The sequence below is a fragment of the Sceloporus undulatus genome, chromosome 4 (assembly GCF_019175285.1).
Source record: "Sceloporus undulatus isolate JIND9_A2432 ecotype Alabama chromosome 4, SceUnd_v1.1, whole genome shotgun sequence".
Lineage (NCBI taxonomy): Eukaryota > Metazoa > Chordata > Lepidosauria > Squamata > Phrynosomatidae > Sceloporus > Sceloporus undulatus.
In genome coordinates, this window is record NC_056525.1 from 47,284,556 (window position 1) to 47,292,408 (window position 7,853).

At 44.7% G+C, this 7,853-nt stretch overlaps 1 protein-coding gene across 1 annotated transcript in view; it reads left to right on the forward strand.

The window, feature by feature from the left end:
• The first annotated feature begins 754 nt into the window (after window positions 1-754).
• TMEM9 (transmembrane protein 9) overlaps window positions 755-7,853 on the forward strand; it is a 26,497-nt gene continuing 19,398 nt past the window's right edge. Inside the window, exon 1 of the mRNA XM_042462905.1 lies at window positions 755-1,032. The gene's annotated coding sequence lies outside the window, so the exon portion shown is untranslated. The remainder of the gene's footprint in view (window positions 1,033-7,853) is intronic.

Sequence of the window (7,853 nt, forward strand, 5' to 3'; positions counted from 1 at the left end):
TGGGAATGGTCGTTTGTTGGGGCACCAGAGCGGCCATTCCCAGAATTCCACCGCCTTCTGCCATGGCCCTTAACGCGGGCTCAAACCGCATTACATCTCGAGTCCAGACACAACTCTTTCCCCTTGAGCTGGTTCTTTGGGATTTGTGCAGAGAAACCCAGCAGCCTCTGAGTTGAGCGCTTTCAGTGCAGCGCTCGAGAGATGTCCTGCAGAAAGAAGCCATTTTGAGGCCGCTTAAACTGCCCTGGCTCAGGGCTATCCTATTCCTAGCATCCCCAGAGAAGAAACCTCTGCCATCGTGTCCCTGCTGCACCTGGCTCCTTCTTCCTGCCCCGATGCAGTTACCAGGGAAGCTCCATAAACCTTCTGCTTCTTGCCTTCAGAGATCAGTTTGTACAAGTTGCTGTCCAGTCATTTTTGGCTAACGGCGAACCCCATCGCAGGGTTTTCTTGGCCAGGTTTTTTCAGAGGGGCTTTGCCCTTGCCTTCCTCTGAGGCTGAGAGAGTGTCACCCATTGGAGTTTTCTGCTCCAGAGCTGTAGCCCAGTACGCTGGCACTCACACTGCAGAAACCATCCAGTTTGAGACCGCTTTAACTGGCTTGGCTCAATGCTAGGGAAACCTGGGAACTGTAGTTTTGTGAGCCATTGAGCCTCCTCTGTCAGCTCTGAGAGCCCTGATGCCACGATTAACTACAGTTCCCAGGATCCCCTAGCACTGGGCCAGGGCTCAAAGGGGATTGTTTCTGCAGTGTGTTTTGGAGTTTAATTTGCAAGAGCTCTCCTTTTCCCTCCTAGTGCCTTATTTTTCTTGCTCAACCAAGGTTAGGAAACCCTCCACGATCCCTCAATCCGTCTGCAAGAAAAAGGCAGTCCATTGGTGGCAAGCCCTGTCTAGGGCAGTGATGTCAGCTGAAAAGCCCCGGGAGGATTAGCGTGGATTTCATCTGGCCGGAGGAGCCGGCACTGCTATGCTGTGGCTCTTTTCCTGCGTATGGAAGAAGCCCAGTCCCTGATCTGGGGACCCAAACGGGTGAGTTTCGGGGCTGAAGGCTGCCTCTCATGCTGAGGAGCCAGATCTCTGCAAAACTGATCCTTTTCCTCCTCTGCGACAGTAGAGAAAATGGATCCAGGCAGAGCTGACACTGCTGGACTGAACAGGATCAGCTGTGAATTGCTGCCTCCAGAAAGGCACAGCAATATATGTCCTTTTGTTTGTCCCCAGCATCCTAGGGAGACTGCCTCTGGATATGGAGGATCTATTTAGCTGTCATAGATAAGAATAGGCCCTGGCATACACACCCCCTCAATGAATTCACCTCATTCCTTTTTGGTGCCATTTGGATCCTTAGCCCATCCTGTGCCATAGCAGTGAATTCTCTTTGGGAGTGTGTCACACCAAGTCTTTTTCACACAGTGCCATGCCCCTCTTTGGTGTATTTGCATCCTTCCTTCTCCTCTTGCACAGTACAGGTTGAATGTCTCCAACCCAAAATGGGAGCAGAGGCATTTTGGAGTATGTGGATATGTGCAATCTTGAGATAAGGCACCACTGGGTAGTCATACATTTCCTTTTGTTTGTTTAACCCCAGCATCATAGGTAGACTCCCTCTAGATGCAGAGGAGCCATTTGGCCATCATAGGTAAGAGTGGCCCCTGGCACACACACCCCTCTGTGAAATCACCTCGTTCCTTTTTGGTGCCATTTGGATCCGTAGCTCATCCTGCGTTGTAGCAATTAATTCTATTTGGGAGTGTGCCACACTGAATCTTTTTACATAATGCCATGCCCCTGTTTGGTGTATTTGCATCTTCCTTTCTCCTCTTGCACATGCCATGTACAGGCTGACCCTCTCTTATCCAAAATGCTTGGGACCAGAAGTATTTTGGAATATTTCGGTATCTTGGAGATAAGGCACCATTGTGTTTCTTTTTGTTTATTTGTCCCCAGAATCCTAGGTAGACTACCATAAATCCTAGATTTAGCTATCATAGATAAGAATGGCTACTGGCAGCTGAACACTCTCCCTCTGTGAATTAACCGAATTCCTTGTTGAGGCCATTTGGATCAGTAGCCCCTTGCATGCCGTAGCAATGACTTCTACCTGAGAGTCTGTCACACTGAATCTTTTCACACAATGCCATGCCCTTGTATGGTGTATTTGCATCCTCCCTTCTCCTCTTGCAAATGCCTAGAATAGGTTGAGTTTCTCTTACCTGAAATGCTTGGGACCAGATGTTTTTTGGAATATTTGCATAAAAGTAATGAGGTATCTTCCAGATGAGACCCAATCTAAACATGAAATTCATTTGTTTCATATACATTTTATACACATAGCCTGAAGGTAATTTTATACTTAATATTTTTTAATAATTTTGTGCATGAAACAAAGTTTGTATGCCATCAAAAACCAAAGGTGTCACTATCTCAGACATCCATGAAAAAAGTTTTGGATTTTGCAGCAAAAATTCCAAACAAGGGAGTTCAGTTTGTAATGAATGATATCTTACTTTGTCTCAAACCAGTTTGCCATTGCACCTGAATTACAGATGTGCATTTGATGCTAGTCAGTGTTTCTCAGTCTTTGGTCCTTCAGTGGCTGGGGGCTTAAACTCCCAGAATTCCCAGCCAGGTTGACCAAAGTCAGTGATTTAGGGGTATTGAAGTCAACGGTGGGATACAGACAGTCAAAATAAGATGGATTCAATCCCACTTGGAGGCGGGAGATTTAGACAACACATGTCTTGAAACGGGATTGAATCCAGAAAAAAACATGATTTACAGAGGAAAGCGGGATTAAAAAGAAACTGGTTTTATCTGCTTCTTCTGGAAAATGAGCATCTTTGCAGGTATGACTGAATGCACCAATCAGAAAGATGCTTCTTAAGCTGTGTGAATGGATTGTCGCAGGGATGTGTTTTAAGAGGTATGGCTATATAATGAGAGGAAGAGCATACACAGTATGGATAAAAGCACACTGAAAGTTCACCTACAAGATGTTACGTCTATGGAAAGTGATAAATTTGACTTTCACTTCCCAGCTGGACTCCTCCTAAAATTTCAGCACCATTTTCTCTTTGCTCTTGTGCATCTGTGCATCATTAACTCTGTGCACCATTGGCATTTCTCTGTGTTGGGCAGTGTAGTGCTGACCGCTTTGCCTATAAATTGCAGGGTTAGTGCCAGTGCAGGCCACACAGCTGACATGGCATCCATGATGTTACTTAGCTCATGGTACTGATGTGAATGGCGTCACTGCAACAATATGTAAGATCATAGGGATGTGGGTGGGAACATGGTCTTTCCTGTGTCTCTGCAATTATGTGCAGGCACAGAATGGAAGCGAAAAAAATTTAACGGAGTGAGCACTGCCGCTCGAAGCTGCGTTTTATCTGCCTGGTGCGGATGGTTCATCTACACTGGGGCTGGGTTCAGGGCTAGCAGCAGTGTGTTCGGCAGGACTCAATCCAGCTTCAGAAAAGGCTGCTTGAAGCTGGTTTTTACTGTCTGTCTGCACCCCCCCCCCCTTCTTGCTATCGGAAGGATCAAAGATTGAGAATCATTGCTTCATGCTTTCCTTTCATACCATGATCCTGGAAAGGCAGGACTTATCAAAATCTTGCTTGGGATTATATTTGAATGGATTTACTGGCCAGTTTGGATGACAATGAGAATCCTGTCTTTTCACTTACAAGCAGTAAACTGGTGCATGATGAATACTTTCTCCCACTCAGAGTGGTTTGCTCAGTGTGTCATCAGAATATGAGCCAGAATTTATTATTATTATTATTATTAACCTTTATTTATGAAGCGCTGTAAATTTACACAGCGCTGTACATACAATCTTTTAGTTAGACGATTCCCTGCCCTCGGGCTTACAATCTAAAAAGACAAGACACAGAAGGTGAAGGGAGTGGTGGAGGGAAAGGGTAAGAGGTCCAGCAGTTCCTCTCTACCTCCAAGGCCTGGACCAAGGGAGATGGACTGGAGGGAGGGCGAGGCTTCATAATGGATGGTTAATCATTTTCCAGGGAAAATACATACTCTCAAGTAGGATAAAACATATACAGTACATAGCAATACAGGAAATGGTTCAATAAACAGGCACCACAAGAACATCAAATAGTAAGCGACAATTATGCAAAGCCTTGGAAGGCTTCTCTGAACAGGATGGTTTTCAACTCCGTTTTGAAGCTGGTTAAAGAAGTGATGGCTCTTGCTTGTGGGGGAAGAAGGTTCCAGGAGTGAGGGGCAGCAAGTGAAAAGGGGCGAATCCGAGATGGGGCAGAGGAAATCCTGGGCTGAGACAGCAGACCTTGACTACCAGAAGGGAGGGCCAGAGTGGGAAGATGAGGAGAAAGAAGGTCTGATAAGTAAGGAGGGGCCAGTCCATGGAGGGCTTTAAACGTGGACAGCAGGAGCTTATACTGAATGCGGAAAGGGAGGGGGAGCCAGTGAAGGGATGCCAACACAGGAGAGATGTGGTCAGAGCGGTGGGTGGAAGTGATAATGCGTGCAGCTGAATGCTGAACAGAGATTAAAGGACGGAGGTGAGAAAGAGGAAGCCCAGCCAGGAGGACATTACAGTAATCAAGTCGTGAGACCACTAGGGCATGGACTAGGATCTTGGCAGTAGAGGTGGAGAGATATGGTCGGATTTTGGCAATATTGTATAAAAAGAATCTACAAGCCTTGGCTGTGGTTTGGATTTGAGGGATACACGACAGGGAAGAGTCAAAGATAAAACCAAGACTGTGGGCTTGCTGGACTGGTTGAATAGAAATGTGTCCACAGAGACAGAAAAGGAGTGTTGAAGGGTGGGCTTAGGAGGAAAGAGGCAAGAAGCTCCGTCTTGGACATGTTGAGCTTCAAACGCCGATGGCGCATCCACTGCGAGACAGCTGTGAGGCAGGACGAAACTTGCTGTTCAAGCCTTGGAGAAAGGTCAGGGGCGGAAAGATACAGCTGGGTATCATCGGCATACAGATGGTAGGAAAAGCCAAAAGAGCTGATGAGTTTTCCTAAGGACAGTGTGTAGAGAGAAAACAGAAGGGGACCCAGAACAGAGCCCTGGGGAACTCCAACAGATAAGGGAACAGGAGAAGAAGTCTGACCGCCAGCAACTACTGCAAAAGATCTGCCAGACAAGTAAGATCTAAACCAGTGAAGAACAGAGTCTGAGAACCCAAAGTCAGAAAGTATATTAACTAGAAGAGAGTGATCAACGGTGTCAAAGGCTGCAGACAGATCAAGAAGGATGAGAACAGAGTAAAGGCCATTAGCCTTGGCCTGTAAAAGGTCATTCGAAATCTTAGTGAGAGCTGTCTCAGTAGAATGCCTTGGGCGGAAACCAGACTGAAAGGGATTGAGGATGGAATTGGCTTCAAGAAACTCAAGACAGCGCGAAGAGACAACCCGTTCCAAAACCTTAGAAAGAAAGGGAAGAAGAGAAATCGGACGATAGCTAGACAGAGAGGAGGGGTCAAGAGAAGGTTTTTTCAGAATTGGGGAAATGAGAGCATGTTTGAAGTCCGAGGGGAGGAGCCTGTAGAGAGAGAGAGATTGAAGATATGGAGAAGCGAGGGCAGAAAGGAGGGAGCTATAGAGATTAGAAGACGAGTAGGAATTGGATCAAGAGAGCAAGTTGCAGGTTTGGAAGAGTTCAGAAGTGAAGAGAGTTCATCCAAAGAGGCAGGAGGAAACACAGAAAATTTGTCAGGCGAGGGTGATAGAAGATTAAGAGCAGAAGAAGAATCGGGGGGGACTATCTCAGAGCGAATAGTGGAAATCTTAGAGATGAAATAATTAGCAAAGTCATTAGGAGAGAATGATGTAGAGACAGCAGGAGAGGGAATGTATTGTGTGTGTCCTCCAGACACAGGTGAAGCTTCATCTCTAGTTAGTTTGTTCTGTAACAAACCATAGAAGGAAGATTTGAGGTTTCCTTCTCTGGAGAAACTGGCCCATTGTGTAAAGGACTTCATTTTGCTTTCTAAACTTCCTAGATGACCCTTCTCCACTTTAAAATGGAAGAAGGGAAGTGACACAAAAAAACGAATGCTAAAGGATCACCTTTAACACTGATCATTATTTTAGCATGAGATTTCATGGATATCAGCTCACTTCTTCAGATGCAGTACTTTGATAGGGATAGAATAATTTCTTATTTTTTTGTCTTGTTCATAATGCCATGTATCTTTTATCTTTAATATCTCAGCTTTAGATGTAATGAATTCCTAATTTTTTTTTTCTCCTGAGAGAATATGTTGCAACATCTCCATTGTTTCAGCTGCCTGCTTTGTTTCTTCGACAATTCTCCATTGTTCACTTTTGATTAGCTGGCCAAAACTGTATGCAGCTTTCTTGAATGTGGTTTTGAGACAAGACAGTGCTAGGACTCATATTTCCAGATTCACAAATCCTCTTGTCATTTTTTCAAAGACATGTTTTACAGTGACTTTTCTGGCTTTGAGTGTCACCAGCCATTCCAATGAGGACTGGCACAGTGCTGGGGGGTTTTCCTGCTTGAGCAGTGGTCTGTGAAACGGTTTGTGAAATGCCACAGTTCCTCTGTACTTCCTCTGAATTTCCTGATTGCACCATTTCCATCACTGGCTTCTTTTCTAAAGAATTAAAAAAAAAAGAAGTCAGATATTGCCTTCTCCCAGACAGTCTGTGGTAAAGTTTCTAGCTTTGGCTTGCTTGTACCTTCAGGTCCTGGGAAGTGATTTCCCCCCCCCCCTATTAACAGCTGCCATCCACTTCTGCTTTTTTTTTTTTTTAACATTTCCATTTTATTTTTGCAAGTTGCCAAATTAGGTCTGAACTGGTTGCTTATAGAAGTTTTTTTTCAAATTAAAATGAGAACCACATGCAGCATTGCAAAGTTTTAAGTAATGAGTGAGAAATGGATGAGTGAATCACAGATCTGTAGAATTGCTAAGAAGCAATTATTAGTTGCCATGGGGAATATTAACATCAGAATATTGTCTGGATGCTGTGCAGAATTTCTGCCTCTTGATCAGATGCAGGCCCAAAGCATTCATGATGAAAAGAGTTGTGTGCTTCTTCAGAAGTTGTGTTCTTTTTTAAAATCTTATTTATTTATGTATTTATATTAAAAGTAGTGTATTTATTGCACCTCAGTTGCTTGGTTTCCAAGGTGATGCATAACAGATTAAAACATTCTTTAAAAACAAATTAAAACAAACAACCGTGTTTTCAAGAACAGATTGAAACAGTGCCAAAAGCCAGCCTTTCATGACCAAAGGCCATGCAGAACAATACAGTCTTGGGCAGCCACTAGAAGCTGGATTGGGATGGAGCCAGAGTCATTTACTTTGGGGTGTAGTTTTACAATCCAGGGTGGCGTTCCCACTGGCCTAAAACATGGATTAGGATGTGAATTAAGGGGGCATCATTCTCATTTAACCCCGAATCTGATCCCCATTGCCCCGGAATCGTTCCCATTCAGTTTCGAATCTGATTCAGGTTTTATTGTATAATCAGGATTATATGCCTATAAACCACTTAAAAAAAAGCAGTAGGTTTTAAAGCGGATTATTTTTGCTCCCAGGGTCCGATTCACGGTATCCGAATGGGAACGACAATGGTGTCTGATTCGGGAACCTGGAGATGGGAGGAGCAGCGCTCAAGGGGCTGGCCTGGGGGTGTCACCCTCTTTGTTCTCTTTCTGCATCACCAGCACCATTTTCTTCCATTCGCATAGCCTTTACCCCGGTGGATTGCAACCTCCCCTCTGCTCCACATTCATAGACCGATGTGTGAAGAGAGCCATTGAACATGATTTTAGGCCTGTTACAGACTGCCAAAATAAAGCTGCTTCGGGTCTC